Here is a 23,911-nt window from a genome sequence, read left to right on the forward strand (position 1 = left end):
CCCTAGTAAGCATAGCTTTTTTTTTACTTTTGTAGAGATTTTATAAGCATTTCATGTTTTACTGAAAATGTCTCTAAACTTCTCTTTTTTAATTCTAAGCATTAGATATTTAAAATATGTCAACCTTCACCTGTTTTAAGCTGAAAAGATGTCAACCATTGATTTGTGTTTTCCACTGTTTAAATCTGTCAGCTTTTATTTAAAAAAAAAATTAAAATAATTTATTATTATTGTTATTAAAATTGTTTTATTAAACTGTTGCTAGGTCTAGCAAAACAGTCTGTTTCACAGGAATACCTAAATGAATGTTATTGCTTGAATATATTTCCATGATATTTTCAATATATATATATATATTTCTGATCATCTGTTGGGTCAAAGGTTACAAAAGGGGAAACTGCCTTACATTTTTCTTTACATCTATCCATTGTCCCCCTTTCTTGATACCCATGAACTTTTTCCCTCTGTTTTTTGCAGAATTTTTGGGTTCAGAAAAAAAAAAAATTATTCTCTTTTTGCTGAAGATTACAGCCCATATTATAAAAGCAAATTTCAGGAACAATAGGGCCAATGGTAAAACAAAAATACAGACAAAGGCTAAATGAACTTGGAGGTTATTAAGGGCAGAGTAACTGAACAGACAACCGAAATAGTTCAACAACTAAAAAAGCTCTTTTAAAAATCTCGGTAACTTTTGCTTTTTTGTCCTTTAAAAAATTTGGGACTCAATTATAACATCTTCGTTAACACAGTTTTCAATCCATTCTGTTTTAATAAATAACGTTTTCTCACAGGGGAGAATTAAGAAACTTTTCAAATTTGCCCCCCTCCCTTTTTTTTTTCAAGAAAACCTTTCTAGTCATCACCACAAGAATAGGAAAGGAAACTTTAAATTCTCTCTCATTAAGGCAGCTTCATTATTGCATGGTTCAGAACAGTAGTAGTTACCTCAAGTAAGTAAGCAAGCACTCAGTAAGTACAAAATAGATAAGAAAGGACTGAAAGCAGTTTTTCTCTTTCTTAGGGGCATGTCTGGTTTAATGTTTCAAAATTTCTCCACATAAAGAAAAACAAGGCTTACATTGATTTTGAATGCTCAAAGCTTGGGTTTAAAGTAAGCTAACAGCAAAGTTTGGATCTGAGAGTCTCAACAGCCTCTACTCAAAAGAATAATGTCCTTAGTGCTAACAAATAACAATATTTTAAGTAGAAAGCCGCTATATTTGACATTGCCTATCTACACAGACACATTCTTCTGAAATAATTCTGCAGGCAATCTGGGAAATGCCACCACACTAAAGGTTAATTAAGCAGTAAGACATGACAAATCATGCCGTAGTGCAAATCTGTACATACCTCAAGAAGACAATGAGGCAGAAGGTAAAGCATAATGCCTCTGGTGCACCAGAGCTATCTGTTTATTAGAACAAATGCACACTGCATAAAAAAAGGCTTTCAAATATCTATTTGCAGTTTTTAAATCCTTAGGTAGAAGGTTGGAGGAAAATTTGACCAAACATATCAAAAGGGTTAGAGTACAGTTCTGAGACAATACACTGAGGGCTATACAAACAGGATCTTAGACAAAAGAACAACTTATCACAGTGCAGAAATGTTTCAGCTAGTGGACAATTTACTTCAAATTAATGACAAGTTTCACTGGTTCTCCTTTCTCTTAAAGCACAGAAAGTTATCCTGTGCCCTTATACCTAGAATTAACCTTGGAGGTATTCACCGTAGTAGCATTGGTCCAAGTCCTGAAAGGAGCTGAGATGACACTGACATGTTGTTATATCTAACTAAAGGAAAAAAACCTAGTTTGTTTCTTTATCTCAGACTGCAAGTTCTACCTACAAAACATGGCAGTTCCCCCAGCAAATGAAGTTTTCCAACACTTAAGCACTTGTGACACAATGATTTGATTCTTTTTCTTAATACAGATTTTGATTGCAACACATATACTGCACATCGTGCTTTTCCCCATTCTAAACAACCTCGTGTGATATTTTAATTTTAATTATGTATTCAATTACAATCATAGTCCACCACCTGAGGTTCCATGTTAAGAAAAAGGAATGTGTCAGTCAGAAAGAGCAGGCTTCATCAGAAATCCTGTGGTGAAGTTGCTACAGCAGAACTTTGCCAGATGCAGTTATTCTTAATGATCCTAAATTATTTCAATTTGTTTATAACTGATTTAAAATTCATTCTCAGTGGTAGAGCATATTTTATATGATTATACTACAGCAAATTAGTATGTATTAAATCTCTCTCAATTCCAAAACAGCTGAGCTGTTGTTTGCTCACTGGTGTATGAATGTGCAGAAATAATTTTATCATTTTTTGTTATGAATAAGTGGGGAAAAAGAGGGAACCAAACTTTCTTTGGAAAGACGGACAAGTGCTGAAGACACCAGGCAGGCACTGTAAACGGTTCCTCTGCCAATAGCTTTTTTTTTGACCCTGCCTAAATCACATAAACACTTATTTTCCCACTTGTGCACCATGGGTATAAATACTTCTTTTTTCATACCTTTTTATTATCTATATATTTGGAAACCACTCAGTGAAGTAAATGGATAGCATTTCTAGCAGACATGCAGGTATCTTCTGGTATCAAAAGGATGCCCATTAATATCACCAAGGTAAAAATTATCATCTACCTTCTGCCTTTCCATATCAGCTCTCTCAAGCACCTCCTTCCTTAGCCTGTTGACACTGCCAGCCATTCCAGTTTCTGTGGATCTCCTTCAGGCTGCTCAGCCTTCCCTACCTGTTGTACAGGAGTCCCAACTGTCCAGGTTACAGATTCTGGATCTCATATTCCCCAAAGTTAGATCTCACAGAGTTCCTTTGCACTGAGGTCCAACTGTCTCATTTCTACTGAAATGAGGAAGAAATGGGTGAAAATCTTATGAACGCTTACAAGTCAGGTCAATGAGGAAGGTCATACCCACAGCGCCCTGACAGAGGTTACTGTCCTTAGAGCAAAGAGACCAGCATGGGCAGCACAGATGTGCTGCAGCTCAGAGACAGGAGTGTTAACTTAAACAGCTGTCAGTTTCGGGTTGTAAAACTAGACCTGACTGAGAATTGTTAGAAATGAGGTCTCTGGTTCAAAACCCCTTTCTGTATTTTAGTGCAGCAGCTGAAGGGTTTACTGGACCTGAGCAAGGACAAAAACATATTCAGCACAATCTATTGCAAATTTCACTTGTGTTTTAACTTCTTGCTATTCACAAACTGACCAAAACCATAAAAAACCCACTTTTTTCACAAAAAAAAATAATTTATCTATATACATTTACTGAATATTTGTGTTTCTGTAAAACCAAAATATTTAGTTACAGTTCAATACCCTTATTCTTTTTAATACCAAAATATATTTTGAGGATAAAAAATTATTTAAAACCAATCATAGAATTCCATTCTAAAAATGTCAGCTGGGATGATATAGAGTAATCAAAGCTGGTAAGTTAAAGAACTGGAGATTACATTCAAACAGAATTTATTAAAAATAGATACTTTCCGAATTATACATATTTACAAGAACACAATATTTCTAAACCCAGTGTAATATGCTTGTTCTAAGTGCATCTTCCAGTAAAATTCCTTCTCTTCCTTTCTTCTAAAATAGCAATGGGATCTTGAGAAATATGAATGTAAATTGATTTGTCTTCAGAGTTTTTGTTTTGTTTTACTCTGTAGCCTTATCTGAAGAATGCTTGAACCAGTTTTGTTGAACAGGAGTCTTGTTTGACAGGGAAGTGGCCTCTGTGGTATTAAGTAAAAAGAAAAAAAAAAAAAAAAAGAAAGTAAATATACCTATGAATAAAATTTGGATTATGTAACAATAACATGATGAAAATGTGATGATGTTGCAAACCAGATAATTTCATAGTGAGTTATGGCTTTTTATATAAGTGTACCACCTATAGATTCCTACTAGCATTATTCTGAAAGTCTGCATTAAACTTGTGTTTCTTTAGACATTCACGGGCCATTTTGATAGCCTTGACAATTTTCAGAAATACCTGGCATGAGCTTCTTAAAAGTATGGATTTTCAAAGGCTCTGTCTTCTTTAAACAAATGCCTGCTTGTCAGATTGTGTCTTTGTACATTTTACTAGTTCTTCTCACATAGTTAGCTTATTAGCTTTTTTGCAGATATTATCAGTTAAGAAATTCTCATGAGCTACCTTGCCCTTTGCCACCGAGACTATTTCTGCTGATTTCAGCATAACCTAAGTAGTTGCTGAAGACAGTCACAGATGCATAGACTATTACATTTTCTTTTCGACCATCTGTCATCTATAGTTTCCAGATTTTAGTGTTTCCCTGAAGAAAACTGTACTCTACGTACTCCCGCACTTCGCAACAATTTTTAGTAATGCAGATCATCCTTGATTTCCTCTACACTTTCACAAAATCTGCTTCCATTCCCACAGATAATCGCATTTTTCAACCATCATTGTCATGTCTTAGTAAAGACCTTGGAGCACTCTATGAGGCACAGAGCAAGAATCATCTTCTTTCCCAGTCAGTCCCTAACACCATATTTACATACAAAAGACAGTTATGTGTTCAATAGAAGGTGTCATCCTACCAGAGTATGATTTAGAACAGTGAAAGAGGATTCAGTCTGCATACACTGTTTTTAACAGTAGAATAAATTATTATATAGCACAGAAAACACTTCCTCTGATTCAATTTATTTTCAAAAGTAAAAATTCATATTTAAAATTCCTATCCACCATTAGCTGACATTGCTACACAATTTGCTATGTCATTAAAACAGTTTGATTTTCAGGGACTGGATTCTGCACTTTTGAAAATCAAAACTGCTATGAGAAATTATTTGTTAATGCTTTAATACACTTTTGGGGAATGTTGGGCAGGAGATGCCTTAAAAAGCAGGAATCTTTATTTTCAAAATAAACAGGTAAGAAGAAATATTTCTTAATCTGAAACTACACAAATATGTGCAATATTTAATTTCTGTCCTTTGTTTATTGAAAAACAGGACAGATCTCTACCTAGTAAAGTTATTCTTCGTACTGCATATTCTAGTACCAAACTCTTTTTAGGAATAATACTTCATATTTTTATAAGCACCTTGAACCAGAAGTAGGGAGCTCCAGTCTTACAAAGAGAATTAAACTTGATCATAAAACCAGCCTGTGTGATAGGTGAATATCATTGCCATTCTTGCATTTCAGAGCAGAAATCAACACAAGTGAAAAATGGAAGGTTAATATAGAAAGACCAGAGGCAAGACAACAAAGGATAGCATTCAACACAAGCTCTGACTGAGACACAGATCAATCCATCTCTACACTGAAGTTTATTGCACAGGCTTCAGTTTTGATCCAAATTGACAGAATCTATAAGTATCTATCTCTATTTCCTGTGTGTTGTTTCCAAAAATTATATATAGAGAAAGCTCTTGTAATCTAGTCTGGTCTGCTTTACAACACATGTCCTTGGACTTCCTCATACCTGTTGTAGAGAACATCTTTACCAAAAAAGGGAATTTAAAAATCCTGAAGAGTGTAGGACACAGAACTGAAAGAGGATTGCTACCTCTGAGCTCCATTCCCTTCTATTGCAAGCAATGCATAACATAAATAATTTCCTGAAAATATCAAGCTCCATCTTGAAAGCCTGTTCTTATTTCATGTCAAACTTAAGGAAAACAGACCAATTCTTCTATTAATTCTTGTTTTGTTAGACTGAGCAAACCAAGTCCTGCTAGTCTTCTCCTATGTGTCTTCTGTGCCCTGATCATTCTAATAGTCTCTCTCTACTTACTGCTCTGAATTTTTATTTCTTGGGCATGTCATAAGAACTTTTTAATCTGTACTTTACAACACAGACAAGAAACATTTTACTATCAGATTTAAAGTAAATTTTAACAATTAGGCCTTGCGAAGTGCAGTAACTGTAATGCAGATGATACATTTCTATAACCAGAAAACTATTCAAAAATAACAAGAAAAGAATCAAAAGTTTTGAAACAGAAGAGGAGAGATGCCAAGCAAAATTTAAGAGTTAGAAGAGTTTATGGCAATCAAATATTTTTGCCTCATATCGTTCTTCTGAAAATTGAAATTCAGTGTTATCTGAAAACTCTAAATCAAAACTGATGTAGAGAAGAAATTGTTCGTTGCCACCATCACCAAAATAAAAGCTGACTACAAAATAATTGCAGAGAGATTTTAAGATTCTGATTGGGTAATAAAATAGAGAATTAAATTCAGCGTTGATAATACAAAATGAGTTACACAGGCAAAAATCCAAATTTCTCATACATAGTGAAGGGATCTGAATGACCTATTATTATCAATGAAATCGATCACAGAGTTTAAGTAGATAATTCTATGAAAATGTCATCTCAATGCTCAGTAGATATATATAAAAATAGTATTAAGAATTAAAGAACAGAACAAAAAATGTCATTATACTACTACATAAATCCCTAAGCCCTTCCTTTCAATATTGTCATCTGATCTCAAAATAAAAATAGCAGAACCAGAAAAATTGCAGAGAAAAGCAGCATGGGTGTTCAACAGCATGGAATTACTTCTTTTATCATTTTAGCTCAGCAGCACCGAAGACATTTTCTTTCTTGTGTTTTCAGTTCCAGCTGGGATGTACATAGCGTGAAGGAATGAGCTTGACTGAATGTCACCCAGATGCTCTGTGGAATAGAGCAGCAATATCCAGACTGGCTCAGAAAATACTTGCTTGCTGACTTGCAGCAGTCTAGTGGTGGTAACAGACAGCACTACATGGGGCAATTTATCTGCATCTTGTGCCTCAACATGAACTTCATTACTTGAAATTAACTAATACTCCCTAAACTATGGTTTATTTCTAAACCCAGCTTTGCATAATTACCTGTTTAGTTGCAGTATCCTCCTCTTGCCAATTTATTTATGGAAAATGAAGACTAACACTTTAGAAGACTTTTTTCTTCCTCTCATCATTAAGAAATATATGCCTCCTTTTCAATGGGGAAAAATACCCATCTCCTTTGCCATTAACAAGGGTTCTTTCACTTTATGTGTCTATTTTGCCCTGAAAACAGTGTTTACAGCTTTTGCTCAGAGAATTTGTTTATTTGTGGTCAGAATAAACTGTGTTGGTCTTTCTGTTAAATCAGATGACAATCCAAAAAAAATCTTGAGGCAGATCTAGAGGCATAAATATGAAAATCAGGCCCTTTGGACCATATCTTGCATTTTAACTACACCTTATCTTTAGTTTGAAGATAAATTTCCACTTTGATAAACATTAACTAGAGGAACAACCATGTGTGGCAAGTTAATAGGCAATAAGCTCATGAAGAAACAGACATTTTTGTTTACATAGCAGACATAAATGTTAAGGAGAAATATTGATTGTTAGCTTGAACTGATAAAAAACTTTCTCAGGCTTTTCTGCATAACAAGTTGTCCTGAAGCAGGAATCTTTTCTTTAAAACAAATAAAGAAAAATCAGACAAAAAAAAAATTCTGCCCAGGTTCCAGCTACAGTGCTGCAAATAACACAGGCCAGAAAAATCATGAAAATGCATCAGGTTTACAAAGAAAAACGTAAAACCAATCATATATTGTTATTCATTGAAAACTAACAGTATTTTGATGCTATAGCCAAAACAGGCTAAGATTCTGTTTGCCTTATATACAATAGAGATGCAGAGGTGCTTCCCTTCTGAATAAACCAGAAAGGGTGTTAGCAGAAACCAAAGAAAGGGTAAATGGGTGACTCGTCAAAAAAAGCCAGTAGAACAGCCACAGACAGTATCAGGATTCTTGACTCTCAGGTCAAGTATTCATGAATCCCGGCAAATCTTCTGCCACATATACCTGTCCAAGATTCACATCAGAGTGACTGCAGATAGATATAAACTAATCAAAACTCAGTGAATAGGTAGTTTGTGGTCTCAGATCAGTGTGCTTCCAGCAATAACAGTGGAACCTGTGAGTCACAACTCATTATTTGTACTTGTATAAATGAGATTACAAACAGGCCTTTTGTCTTTTTCATATAAACTGTGACCTTTTTTATGGGAAATAATCTTCTGCTCTGAAACTGAATGTTCAAATAAACTACCTGCACATTAAAATAAAAATAATTGCTATTGCACTTTCTTCACTGTACATTGAGCACAAGAGGATTTATTAGTGTTGCACAAATCTCATTTTTCATAATGTTCTGATCAGAATGAGGTATTCCTTTGCTTTGTAGAGTTTAATGTTCCCTTAAATTCTGGAGTGATTAAGTCTGGAAAGTTAGACAAAACATAAACATAGCAGAGAAAGACCTTGCTTTTTTTCCTGGCAATTTCAGGATCTTAGGTAATTTCATCTTCTGAAGTCAAGGAGTGCAAGGTAAGTTTCCAGCATTCCAATTAAAAGCAAGAAAGCAAGCTTGATACTGACTTTCCTTGTTCAAAGGAAAGGAAATGTTAACTTTGCTACTGCTTGATCTGCTAAGAACAGTAAACACTTGTTCAAGCCTACATTTTAAGTTTTGCTTTCTGAATACCCTATGGTTTTCCCCTCATGATGTAGATGAAACTCAGCCAAAGATTCCCTGAGATTTTTCACAAGATGTCTCACAGACCATGTTGAAGAATTAGAAACATAGTTTTTTGCTAAGCATGGGGCTATATTTTGGGAGATAAGAGGAAAGTTGTGTTATTTGTGTTTTATCTTTCTGCTTAAAATGAAGTCATGCTGCAAGTTCAGAAAAACCTAAAAATCTGTAGACAGACTAAATTAATTTGCTTTTCAAGATTAAGCTCTTACATACCTACATTAAAAGAAGACTTCTGCCACTTCCAGGACTAATGTGCTAAGGAAAGTGTAAAGCTTTTAGTGCAGCTATTCTTAGCTTCATCTTTATACAGGGATTCTAACCAAAAAAAGCCTCCACACTCACATCCTACTTTTGATGTGAATTTTACAGCTAAAACTAATCATTACTTTCTACAAAATGTACTGTGCTTTTGAAAGATACTTGACAGATATATTCATGTACCATTTAAACTTATTATATTGTCTACAAAATACTGTGACAGTGTGTTTATGGGATCACTGTGAGGAAACCAAGAAGCCACAGTTATATTGCACAATTTGCAATGGATCCATTAAGACTACCGAACAGTAGACACAGTGGCATTGGGCAACCAGCAACAGTGAATTTGGCAAAGAAAAATATACATTATGCATTTTTGTGCCATAGGTATCTTTAGAAACTTATGGCAGGCTCCTCCTGCAACCTCTTGGCAGGTTATGGAGCACCTTCCTCCACCTGCTCCCCACAAGTCTTCCCATGGACAGTATGTACTGTTTTTAACAATATGTCGGTGACTGAACCTTAAAACTGCTTGGCATTGCTTTAACCTGCCTTTTACTCTTCATCGAGGAGTCGCAAGCCCTGCCATGGTTGAAGTACTAAGCATCTACAGCAGGAAAATGAAAGTTTCAGTATCCATCTGAGCTGCTTTGTGAATCCTTTTGGTCCTGTGAGGCTACATTATCCTTAAGAGTTTTGGTCTGACACATTTCAGAACTCTTACTAGAACTCAATTTCTCTGACATCAGGTTGCATCTGTTGGATGATTTATGTGATTTAAATTTAGTCACCTAATTTAGAAAAAAAAAGGTTCAAAATCAATATTATAAAAAAAATCCCCATCATTTCCTCTCAAAAAAAGAATAATTTTTAATGTGTAACATACAAAAAATGTACAATGAAGAGCAAAATCTAATGACAAGACACAGATAGAAGAAATGAAATTACAATTTTAAAACATTATAATAACCTGACCAGTATTTCAAGCCTACTTTCTGCACAAAATCTATATTCTGTGTGGTCAGAATGGCTTCCTCAGGTGCCATGGAAATATTACAGCAATCCTTATACAAGGTATGGCTTACAGAAAAGAGTTGGGTTATATATTGGTCCTGGAGTCCTTTGATGTCCTAATAGCCCATGGAAATCACAATGATGTTATAAATTAGATCAGTAATACTAGATGAGATGACTACCTAGTATCCATGGTTAGGTTTAGCCCCTCTTCTGCTTCACTGTTATCCTATAGTGTTCGCTGGCTATTTAATCAGCACTGCTTGTCAGAAACAACATATGGGCTGAATTCAGAATAAGTGTTTTGAGATTTGTTTTTTTAAGTAAGTCATCAGTGTTGCCCTTAACTAGACCAGAGCAGAAGGTGGTGCAACAAACAAAGTATTGCTAGACTTATACTCACAAAATTTGCAGCAGTGTTACTAAAAAGCTGAAAATATTCATAATAGTCTGGTTACTGTTTAGCGTGGAAGAAAAATGCAGGGAAGATGGAACAGCGACATGCTTTATAAAAAAGAAATACAACCCTGCCTTTTAGCTATTCGAGTCCTACATTTTGCCACCTCTAAAAAATCAGATCAATAGAATGATTTATTTAGCTTACATTTTTGTTTCCTCCAACTTTCTGTTCTCATTGTTCCTAGTTCTCTAATGCCTGGATGGATCAAGTCCGGAAGTCTGGATAAAAAAGAAAACAGTAACTCAAAAAATTACTTAAGCATGGTATAAAACTCTTTTTTTAATCTCATTAATAATGATTCTAGACATAAATAATGAAGACGTTTTATTAAGAAAGCCACCACATATGAAAATATCACAGTCTATCTTGCAGAATCACTTACCCAGCTGTCATGCAAAAGAGCAATTTGCTTCATGCTCTCTTGCTGGTAAGTAAAATCAAAATGCTCTGCTCATATAGTATCAAACATATTCAAAGCTCAAGCCTCCATTTAGTCTTACTCTGCTTCTATTTCTTTCTTTTGAGTATAGTCCCTCCTCAAGAATATAAACAGCCAAAATATTTCTGTTAAATTCACAATATTGCCATGTGGTCGATACAACTGCCTAATTCCTCATTTTTTCAACTCCAGAATAGACATTCACTCTTTTGACTCTAAGCCAAGAATAAAAATGTAAAAAGAACTTCATCACCTAAACTAGATTTTTAAGGTGGATTTTGGATACTTAAGACTAAAGTCACAATTTGCTAAAACCTTGTTCAGCTTAACTGTAGCCAACTTTACTACTGACATGTAATTCTATATGTAAATATACTTAGAAATACCCCACCTTCGAACTATGCCCTACTTCATTCCAGAAAGCAGGCAGCAGTGGTTGACAGAAGGTTTAACCTACAAAGCTTAATATGCATAACAGCACTGAATTTAGCCAAAATTTATCACCTCTGTTGTCAAAAAAATGACTGTGGTGATGACCATATGATAGTCTCATGAATAGAACTCTTTCCTACATGATAAACCATGATTCTAATCCTGCTGCAGCCTGACGGTAACTGTATTTCCTACCAGTCAGAAAAGACTAACTTTCAAGGCTACGTTGTATGTTAGGAATAGCCCTGTTGACTCAGATACTTAAGTTTGCTTTAATGATTGATACCACAGCACTATGTGGACTGTACTAGCTCAGATGTCTCAGCTCAGTGTCGCTTTGAATAGTACAGACATGTCCTGAGGTTTCAGTGGAATTTCTTTAATAGTTATGTAAGTTCTAAAAGTCAGGCATTTACTAATAATAGGAGTATGACGCCTATAAAGCTATTTTAGCAAGAGCAGAATATAGCCTATATTAAATAATTTATACCATACCCAGCTTTACTCTTACTTTTTCTTTTCTGATGAACTTTAATTCTTTACTGCTTAAGGCCAAGTTGTATTGATTGAACAATCAACTTTGGAGGGTTTCAATTTTCCTAACTGAAAGCAACTGCAGCCATCCTGAGCTGAGCTTTCAGAATCCTCGTATTAGAGCAAGACAGACTGAGCTTAGAAAGTAAATGTTCTGTGCTGCATTAACAGGAAAGTTCAAAGCCTTTTATAGAAAGAATGGGTTAGTATATTGTATTCTTACACACCATCAATATGCCCACTATACCTGCACTGCTTCCCTAAGACTTGCATGCAATTTATAATTGTATCTGTTTAACATTGTTCCCTCTGCATTATTTATACTACCACTAGTGTTGTTACACATGGGTAGCTTCAGCCATCAACCAGTAAAGTCTATCACCCTATACAGCTAGGGAATATTATCCTAATTTTAACAAAGGAAGATTGAATAGCAGAGAAATTAATCACTTGTCTAAATCAAACAGAAAATCTATAAATGATGGAGAATTGAAGCCATATTTTGGGGGCTATAATCATAAGAACATCCTTTTTATTTACCTAGTGAGTCCACACTGAGATTTTGTACTAGGCTATGAGAAGCTGACAAACACTTTCTTGTATATTGAGTCTAAATCTTCTCCGAAGAGCATAAATTCCAAATGTTCATTAGGTATGTCCTGCATTTAGAAATAAAGAAAATATTACAGATCAAAAATAATAATTAACAAGATTGTAAAAGTCAACTGACAGAGGCACAAGGTACAGTAATTACAATTGACTTTAACTCTGCCTGGTCAAGTTTCAAAATTAATTGCTTGTCCAAAAGTGTCTACAAGACAGCTATTGTGTTATGGAGAATGATTTCAGCATGGCCACTATCTGAAAGGAGAGACAGCTAGCTTAACATACAATACTTCAATATATGCCAAAACTAAAATCAGAGAGGATTTATGGTTTTATTTTTAAAAAGTTACAAAGTTTTCACTGTTGGGCCTCCTAGGAACAGGTTCCTGCAGTAGAGAGACTCCATAATTTGGTCACCTAGACCACAGGATGTATGGGAACACACTATAGTTCCCACTCTTTCTTTCAGGAAAACTTTGAACATCCTGATGTCATCTGATTCATTGCAAGATATGCTTCTCATCTATTTCAGTAATAATTAACATTACAGAGAGTCTGTGCAGTATTTCCTTGATGATTCTGAGAACAGAGACATATACAACTGATCTGAGCAGCAGCTCTAGAGGAGCCATGAGTTTTACTGACCCATTGTCTGTTTTTAACTTCCCCAGAGTACTGAAATGTAATAACACCAGGAAAAAATCTGGCTTTGAAACTATAGAGAGCCTATTATTGTGGAATGATTTCTGGAGGTGACTTATTAGTATGTCCCCCACTCTTAAGGGAAGGTAAACCTCCAGGGTGGAATGTGGTGGATGTACACAAAATCTGCTCCATAACAACTCCCTAAGCAACATAACCTGCAACCTTAGATGTTAGCAACACCAGGGGAGCTTGGTATGATGACTTTAGGACAAACATGGAGGGTGGAGCAGAGTGGAGGCACCACAGCCAGGGTCTGTGATATCACTGCAGGGATGGGGAACTGGAACTACTGGAATAAGAATGGAAGGTCCCTGCATTGAATCCACTGAAGAAGGAGGTGAAATAATGGGGGGTCTGTCAACATTATGTCCTTACTTCTGATTTATAAGTGCCCAGTTCTGGAGTAGTGACACACTAAGTCATGTTCTCTGGGTGAACTTTGCTCATTGTAATCTCATTATAACACCAAAACACACCTCCATCCCCAAAGCTACCCTCTTCCAAGGTGCGACCACCTCACCCACTGAGCATGCGCTCTGAATTCTTTCTAGTATATACCTTTAAAAGCAAAGACAGACAACTCTACACCAATCAAAGTAAAAGTATGTATGACTAGAGTCACTCAAGCTCCACCTAAATAGGAAAAATAGGATAAAAAGGCCCCAAAGGAGGGGGACTATTAGGGAAGACACCATCATAGACAAGTTGGGACGACATTGCTGACTTCTGGAATCAGTCAAGGGGCTGAGCCTTTCTTCCCCTGCATAGGGACGGCTATTGGGTAAGATTTGAACCTCCAGTTAAACCAAGTGCCTCCCTGGGAAGCTTAGAAATCTCTATAGAGTTTTTCCATAATTTAGTGTGCTTGTAGTCTGCCGTTTTACTATTTGCACATGCTTTGCAGACAGTGTATTTATCACTGGCAATCCAAAAGAACCTGTACTGTTACTTTAATAAACTGCGCTGCTCATTAATCTAGTTGTGATAATTCATTAACACAACCAAACTCCCTAACTCTAGTAATTCTTTTGTGTTGAACATGGCTAAGCCAAAGAGTGCAGTATGCTATTAGTGCATCTGTCATTGTGATAGTTCAGCATATTGAATGCAACCAGGCTTACAGTGTTGAATTGGACATCACTCAGAAATTAAACCTAGCCACCCCCAGCTCTTCTGACATCTAAGGATAAGCTGGAATGCAAGGGTGTTTATTTTCTGCCAAACTTCTTTAACCTTTAATGCAACAATTATGATGCCTGTACTCAAAAGAAAACAGTAAATGAAACAGAAATTTAAGGATGTAAGTGCTGCCTCTGTGTTAGGGAAGGTGAACAAAACAGATGCCGACTAACCAGAAAACTGATCTGAATTTACAAAGGGAAACCATGCTTAATGAGCTTGATGAAAACCACTGAAGAATAATGAAAGTTGACAGCAATGACATTGACAAGTTTTCTTAAACTTCAGGAAGGCTCTGGATACACAATCTCCCAAAAGACTGTTACACATGGTTAACAAGTGCTGTATGATTTGTGATATGACTAAAAGATAAACTTGTGTATGAAAATCAGCACAATTCTATAAGTCAGTGAAAGGAGTAACCAACTCTGAGGTACACTACAAGAGGGGATACTGAGGGAATCCAGTTTGCATCTTTTTCACAAAGCTTGACTTGTGAAACATGCAAGAGCATGTAACAGGTTTCTTCTAAAGCACGAGTCCCCAGATGGCTCTAAATTGTGTCAGATAATTAGCATAGGTAAAAATGCTCTAGCAAAAAGTCAGGAGTGGCTCTCCCTAGCTTACTTTTTCAGTTGATCCAATGTTTTATACCTGCATCACTAGAAGAATGAGACCCATGTCCTGTCATGGAGTTTACCTGCAGCTGTGTGACACTCATGCAAAAAGAGGTATATTTAAACAGCTCTTTTGACCTTTCCTTCCACAGCAGCATTGATCTTTCCTTGGACACAGCTGAGAATTTGGATCATGGATGTATGGTTTTGAAGCATAAGTAGCATTAGGAAGCTTAACATTCCATTTGAAACCAGGGTTACTCCTGCTCAGTAGAGTCAAAAAGCCTTGTCATCCTGATGGAGAGCTCGAAGGAATGCAGAGGTGTTCAAAAACAGAAAGGGAAACAAAGCAAGGAGAAACACTGCCTTCATTAGGGAAGTACCCCTACTTCACAAGTGTCTGTCCTAAACTAATTTTCCAACGTGTGCATGGTTTAATTTTTACAACTATGTATACCTTCTATTTCTTGAATTCTTAAGTATTCCATGGCACTGTTTCTTAAGATTTCATGTTTCAGCTTATTTCTCCTGGTCAAGTCACTTCTCCCTGAGGTTTTGAAGTGATCACCATATTTTGTCCGAAATATCACATAATGTTCCTATGTGGTATTAATATAAAATATTTTGGAGACAAACACCTCCTGTTTCGGTTGCACTGATCTCTGCATTCAGTTTATAAAGCTCTGGAGGCACTATCTCAATGTAGAAGCTATATAAATGTAAATCACTTTAATCATTTCTGCTACAATATGAGCATTTCACAATGCTCATAATACATGTTTCAGAATTATTTGGGTGTTATTTCCAACTTTCTTCAGCAAAAGACTTTCCTAGTTTAACCTCAGGGTCAGACTCTATCAAGCAAATATGATCCAAGTACCTGATAAATTTCACCATATCATTTCCAAGATATTTTTCATTCATATTCAAGTCAGAAAATGTTTTCATTTTCCAAGCATTTATTCATCTCATAATATCACACACAGATTCATACTTTGGTTTCCATTTGCAGAAGAAACTCATATTTTAAATGCATTAATTCTACAAAGCTTCATTTGTAAAAACCATACACTCATGTTAAGACAAATGGCCTAGAGCTTGAATCTCCATTTCAAATGGAAATACAAATGTTTTTTTGAAGAACAGCAGTTTCCACCAGATTCTTTATGTTTCTTTATCTATAAAGCTCATAAAAAAGTCCATTTCAAAACCATAGATATGGTGCTGAAGAAAGTCATCAGCCTCATTGAAGAATGCAGAGACGTATCCTGAAATCTGCTTTGCTGTTTTTCTGTATAACTTAACATCTGAGAGAGTAAGACGAATTTAAATTGCTCATGTATCAAAGTAAGCATTACGTACAAGACTTGCATATCGGAATAGGTTGCTTCATAAGTATAGCACTGAGTTTAAATATGGCATGTATACATCATTACCAATTTGTAAGCTTTCAGCTGGGTCCAGGCTTGGCTTTAATGAATATTTCGTTAGAAGCAACCAACAAAAAAGGCTCTTAGATAGAATGGATAGGGCAATGATTTCTTCTACAGAAAGAAGGAAATTGGAAATGCCAGTAGCCTAGCAAGCAAAAGGGAGCAATGTGAATGGAGTGTACCATGGCAAGGATTACCAAGATGGAGAAATCACGTTTTTCAGTGCTCTGAAGTAAGCCATCTCCTCTGTGAATCTTGCAAGTCCTAACCATGACACTCTAAAGTAACCTTTGTATCTGCACTAGTATCAGTCAAATACATCTCATTGTACCGGCCCAGCATCTCCTGCTAAGCTTGTGCCTGATGTCCTAGAAACAACAGCTGAGGAACAGCTATGGCAATAGTTACGGCCATCTTGGTGGAAAAGAGTTGCTCTGTTTCAGAGAAATGCTCACATATATGAAACACAAGGGAGAAGTTGTTACTAGCATAAACACTGCAGGGCAAGTAACATTATTTACAGCTGTTTACTAAATCATTCTGAATAATGCCAAAAATCTGCAACCCTGAAGACTAAACAGGGCATGAAATATAATATGCAACAGTAAATTCAATGAACTATTGCCAATTTGATTAAGAAAATAATATCTTCATAAGTCAAAAAAGAAATCCATTCTTTTAAGAAAGTATCTGACTCTCATATACAACAGTGAATTATGATTCACTAGTTTTTTTAAGATCTCACATATATGTAATCAAATTACACAAAAATCACCTCAGATCAGAAATTGTCACTGATTGATCAGAATAATTTATCAGTGTCATGCGTATCATGTATACTTAAAGCACGTGTATTTTTGCTTGATAGAAAGAAAAAGCAGTGACAGTTCCATTACATGGAAATTCACCCGGCATCTTATATGTCACAATTTATCACTAGACTGATCCAGTTTATGTTTATGTTATGCCATTGATTGAGCAGACAAGGATAAATTGGATGTCATGAAACTGGAAGAACACTGTAGGAAATCAGAACCACAGTATTTATCATGTGATTATTAGCACTCAGTAAACCTAGTCTGATAAGATGCACAGAATCTGAAACTCTGCTCAGCATTGTATGAAATGAAGCTTACAGTTCTGCTAGAGTATTTACACAACGATTTTTTCACACATTTTCCATATTTATGACCCCCCATTCAAGGGTTCACTTGGCCTTCCAATAATCTTTTAGCTTTTCTCATGTGAAAACAAAATTTGGCCCAAAACATGCATCACTCATCAAGCTCCACTATCAGCCCACAGAAAGGAATTAAGATCTTTTTTTCCAGAAAGGTGCAATACCTTAAAAGCAAACAAATGCAGAGAAACAATAAACTTTACTGTTCTGCAGTAGTTGTCAGCTTAGATCTGTGGCCATTTTGCTAGCTGCACACAACCAACTAAAAAGTGAGTACTGACTCTCAGTACGTTAATTTTCTAATTAAATATGGGTTGCTAACAGCCCCTACATACTTATGTTAGACACGTTTTTTCCCACAGACTTCGCTAATCATTTTTAAATCTTTACAAAGTGCTGTAAGAAGGTTGTAAGTGAAGAAAATTGGACCCTGGATAGAATAATTTTAGTATAATTGAAATGTTCAGCTCATTTAGAATAGCTAAATACTTTTTCTTCCTTCCCCTCTACAGTCATAGATATGTTACTAATTAGGTATATATATTCTATAATTACTACAGTATTCATTATTCATTACAATTACATTTGATATTTCCCAGTGCCAATTTTAAATATTCTTCATAGTTTTTAAAACAATATTTGATGCAAACATGATTCTTATCATTACACTAGCATTGCAGTAGCTAGACCAAACCAATATACTTACAATCACTAAGCTGTTGCTTAATAATATTTATATTAATAATCATTATTGTCATCCATTCATTTATGCACCATATTAAAATACAAAGTAACATTAAAAAAATTAAAAGGTTTTGGGTTTTTTTGCAAAATATGATGGATATCATTTTGTGAAACATATGCTGCATATTTTGCACAAGGTTACCAAAAGAAGGGATGGGATTTTCTGATGACATTAATTGTCATAGCAACAACAAAGTCATAATTTGTGACCAGTTAAACACCTGACCCCAGCTGTCAAAGATGACGTACTTAAATCTGTTTTTATGTCATAGGAACCAATGGATTTAATATATACCCTGTAACATAAATCAGTGGGAGATTCTGGGCATTAAAGAACTTTGGAAAATCAGGCTGTTAATGTAATCATAGAGCTGGTTGTCAAATATTTTTGCACTCATAGAAAATCTCCATAATTGAAATAAAAAGTATACATTCTGATCTGCATACAATTTTCTGTGCCTTTTGGGTCACAAAGCTGACCTACTGCATATATATCTCTGTTGTTCAAGTCAACAATCATCAAAAAATAGTAATAACTTATTTCACACTTTAAGATACTACAAATTGCCATTTGACAGAAAGTTAACAATGGAAAAGAAGAAAAACAATTAGATCTTTCTGATCTCTCCTATTGGAAACAACTTCTTTTAAAACATGCCGCATGGTAAGCCTAAAAATATTTTTTCTCACGGAATGTCAGAGGTAAGCAGCCAGAAGCCCTGTAGTAAAGTCAATACAAATCTTTTGGTGGAAATGATGAATAATGCTACTGTATATTTAGATTCCAGAGGAACAGCAATCAGAAAGTATTGTTCCATAAATAATGAATGACATGTTTTTGAGAAGAAAATCCATGCTGCTGTTACTTCTTCTTTATCTTGCCTTTGCAACGAAAGACCCTTAGACAGTAACTGTTTCAAGTTCCCACAGGGCATTCAGCTGCATTTTAAAAGTCAATGTCCAGAGGATGCTTTTTCAATATATTTTAGCAGGCATGCTTCTAGGAATAAAGAAGTTAGAGATTTTTCTTCAAAATATAATTCTATTGAATCATAAGTATTTTGCTTCAGACAGATTAAGTTTAACAAGCATTCAGGATTAATTAAATACAGGATTCCCATGATTCTTTGTGCAAATTCATGATGAACTGCTTTCCTGGTCCAGAGTACAGGGCAATACCTACATGTGGATTGTTCCAATGTTGAGAAACATAACATTTCCCTGTCCTGGGATAGCATCTGCTGAGACAAAAAAAAAGGTAATAACTCGTAATTCCAGTCCTAATATGCTTGTAACAACAGTCCCTACTGCAAAGGGAAAAAAAACACACACACATACACACAAAACCAAACCAAACCAAACCAAAAAACTAAAAGCTGTTAGATACAAAAGCAGGAGGGGGTAATTAGGCTATTAAGGAGTCATAAAACTTGACTGCTTATGCATCAGCCACAGTGTACTTGCTAATTATCAAATGTTTTGTAGGTACAAATACAGAGGTGTATTGTAAATGGAAACTTAAAAATATCCTTGGGTAACAATGAAAAATGTAGAACTTCAGCGAAATGTGGGAGAAAATGTAAAGTATCACTTGAGAGTCTGATAAATGGACTATCAAGATTTGGACATTTGAAGAAAGGAAGTGGAATCTCTGCAGTATACAGTGGTAGAGGTTGGACTCACTTGTTCTTAGGAAAATAATATAATTTCCTGATAATAATTTTGATAAATGAAGCCCATGGTTCACATATTATATGGTGTGACTGTTGAACACTTCTTTTAGACAAAAGTAGCAAGTGCTTTCAAAATCAAAGTATCAGCTGATTTTAGAGATGATTATAGAACATCCTGAAATGCCATTTTGTTTTCCACTGGATGAAGATAATAGCTCTGAATCTTAAATTAGGGGGAAAAGTGGATTACCGAAGGGAGCTATTTCACTGTGAAAGCCCATGTCGTTTATAAATTCTGAATAACTTTTTGATTTTGGTCTTCACTGAATGTCTTGCTATTTGTTTACATATTTAAGCATTTATAAAAAGTTTCTGTTTGCAAGAATAAAAAGAGAATTATGCTTTCCATATAGTCAGCAATACCTACTCATATTTATGGCATGATGGATGTTGGCATTTGTGAGTATTTGTAAATGGACGTTCTCCCGTGTATAAAGTTTCAGTTATTCAGATGGTGTATGGAAATAAGTGTAATCATAGAAACTTCTACACCTAATCACACAGCAGCCAGCAAAGGTATAACTGGAAGAATAAGAATGCAATAATGACATATGAGGCATGCCAAAGGTCTGTGTAATCCAGTACCCTGCTTTCAAGTGGCCACAAGCAAATGACTAGAGCTAAGTACAAAGATAGAGCTAATGTACCATGGTGCTTTTTGTCAAAATTGTCTTATCTCTCACAATTCGTATGCCAGGGTCTTCCTGAGACTGAGGCACTTTTCATGTATTTAATAATCTTTCATGGACTTCTTCTCTATGAATTTGTCTGTTCTTACCCTGAACACAAATAGGCCACTACCATTTATACTATTCTGCCACAAGTATTGCTAATTAACTACATACACATTATGTGTTTGAACATGCCTCCTGATAGCTCCAATGCCCTTTAATTCTTCTATTAGAAGAGAGAACAATCTACACTGCCATGGCACTCATGTTTTTATAGGTTTCTATCAGATCTCTTAGTCATTTATTTTTTAAACTGAAGAGTCCAAGTCTGCTTGATCATTCCAAGTACAGAGGCCCCTTCATAATTTTTATCATGTGTGTCACTGTTGTTGAGAAATCAATGAATTCAGGGTCCATACTCCTTCAAAGGCTTGAGAATATATTTTGCTTTATGCACTGTGAGTGTGCTGGTTTTGGCTAGGATAATTTTCTTCACAGTAGCTGGTATGGGACTATGTTTTGGATTTGTGCTGGAAACAGTGTTGATGATGCAGAGATGTGTTAGTTATTGCTGAGCAGTGCTTGCACAGAGCCAAGGGCTGTTCTGCTTGTCCCCCCACCCCACCAGCGAGCAGGCTGGGGGGGCACAAGGAGTCGGGAGGGGACGCAGCCGGGACAGCTGACCCCGACTGACCCAAGGGATATCCCATGCCATAGGACGTCACGCTCAGCATAGAAAGCTGGGGAAGAAGAAGAAGGAAGGGGGGACGTTCGGAGTGATGGAGTTTGTCTTCCCAAGTCACGGTTAGGCGTGATGGAGCCCTGCTGTCCTGGAGATGGCTGAACTCCTGCCTGCCCATGGGAAGTGCTGAGTGAATTTCTTGGGGGAATTCACTGAGGGGGGGAGTGAGTGAGTGGCTGTGTGGGGCTTAGTTGCTGGCTGGGATTAAACCAGTACAGTGAGTAATCATACAGCGTCCTTAAGCCTACTCACAGGTTCTGAAGATAAAGAGAAAATTATGAAGAGTATTTTCAGAACTGAAGCCAATCAAATGTTTGTCTGCAGGCTGAATAAAAACGCTACATTCATTACGAAGAAATTAACTCTCTTGCCCTTAACTCTAGCAGTTATTGTATACAAAGCATTATGAACCTGCTGCTGGTGACTGCTAGCATGAAGAGTTGACTGGCATACAGATAAACAGTACTATGAGATTTTCTTTTTCCCTGGGCTCCACTTCAGTACTTGGCCTCAGGGTTTTCTGGAACAAGACAAGTTTCTGGTTTAGCAACATTTGTTCATACTTTGCCTTCATTTCCGGTCATGCACGCAGCTCCTGGGGACAATCTGATCCACTGAGTCTAGGAAATGGAGAGTCATGGAGCAAATTACAAACCAAGAAAACCTGATCTTACCTTGCCTAACTTACTTTGGTATCTGACTTACCTCAGTACACTGTTTTCTTTGTGAGTTCATTTGTTGCTTTTCCATGAGCATGTCAGGTTTCTTATTTCTCTGCATTTGTCCTTAGCTGTTTGCGCCTTTTAATATTATGATACGAGTTCATTTTAGTTAGGTTTTTACAAAGGTCATAAGTATGTTCATATTCTGGTAAAGCATTTGCATAGTGCCAAATGCTTGTTGAAAAAGTTAGAAATATCTCTTTTGGAGACTGATTTTCTGTTGATTTCAGATTTGTGTTCAATATCTTCAAAATTAGCTGAGCTCACAAAATATCAAGCTTGGTCAAATTACCTTTTGCAGTCACATCAGCACCTTTCTTTGGCCCAGCTGGAACATTCAGATGTATGTCTGTTTTCTTCATGCCTTTTGAGATTGTCCCACTAGAATGAAGATGGACCATGAGTAAACAAAAGTCTTACTACTGGATGTTTGCTTGTGGATTGAGTCAAGTTCCTAAGATAAAGGTATCATCATTATCAGAAGAAAAAAATCACTAGCTGACAGTTTTGTTTACAGTATTACTGGAGAAACTATAGGCTGAAAAGTTACAGAGACTAAAGATTTCTCTCCATCTCACAAGCTTTGTCTCCAAAGCATGTAGTGTACTGGCCTCTGAGATATCACTGACCTTATTACCACTCTTTTGGGAACAAACAGAAAAATTTTATTTCTAAATTTACTCATTTCATTCATATCCATCACTAATTTCATGCTGAAAAACAAGTACAGTAACTTCTTTCCAGCATTTAAATGAAATGAGGATGTGTAAATATCCTCGCTGCCATCTCTAGTAGAACAGCGTTCCACATCACTCAGTGGAAAGATTTGAAAGATGACACTGATGACACCAAACTGGGTGGTGAGCTAGACACGTCAGAAGGGAGAGCCACCCTACAGAGAGACCTGGGCAGGCTGGAAGCGTGGGCTAGCAAGAGCTGTATGAAGTTTAACAAAGACAAGTGCAATGTCCCGCACTGGGGATGACATAACCAAAGAGCCCCGTCCAGGCTGGGATCCGTGTGGCCGGGGAGCAGCCTTGCTGAGAGGGACCTGGGGGTCCTGGTGGACAACAGAACGATCAGAAGTCAGCAGCGTGCCACTACAGCAGCAAAGGCAGATCGGATCCTGCGCTGCACCCACACGGGCATTGCTAGCAGAGGTAGAGACGTGATCAACCCACTCTACCAGTTTTCAGGCTGCACCCTCAGTACTGTGTCCAGTTCCAGTCCCCACAATTCAAGAAAGATGCAGACAGACTGGAGAGGGTCCGCAGGAGGGCCACAAAGATGATCAAAGGGCTGGAGAACCCGCCCTGTGAGGAAAGACTGAGTTAGGCCTCTTCTCCCTGAAGAAGAGAAGGCTCAGGGGGACCTCATCACACTACTCCAGTAGTTAAAGGCCATCTACAAAGAGAATAGAAGCTCTCTCTTCACAAGGAGCTACATGGAGAGGACAAGGGGCAACAGGTACGATTTGCACCAGGAGAGCTTTCATCTCGATATAAGGAAGAATTTTTTTTACAGTGATAACAATCATCCAGGGGATCAACCTCCCCAGGGATGTGGTAGAGTCCCCATCAATGGAAGATTTCAAGATGGGATTGGACAGGGTGCTAGAAAATCTCATCTGTGCTCCCTTTCCCACAAAACATTGCACCAAGTGATCTTTCAAGGTCCCTTCCAATCTGGGCTGTTCCATGATTTTATGTTCTACGTCTGGGCTGCTTTACACCAGGACAGCTCCAGTCAGGTTTCACATGCACTTCTGAGATACTTCAATGATTTTGTTTCTTATCTCACAGCACAAGGTTGAGACAAAATGATAAATAAAAAAA

Source organism: Haliaeetus albicilla, chromosome Z (assembly GCF_947461875.1).
Source record: "Haliaeetus albicilla chromosome Z, bHalAlb1.1, whole genome shotgun sequence".
Taxonomy (NCBI): domain Eukaryota; kingdom Metazoa; phylum Chordata; class Aves; order Accipitriformes; family Accipitridae; genus Haliaeetus; species Haliaeetus albicilla.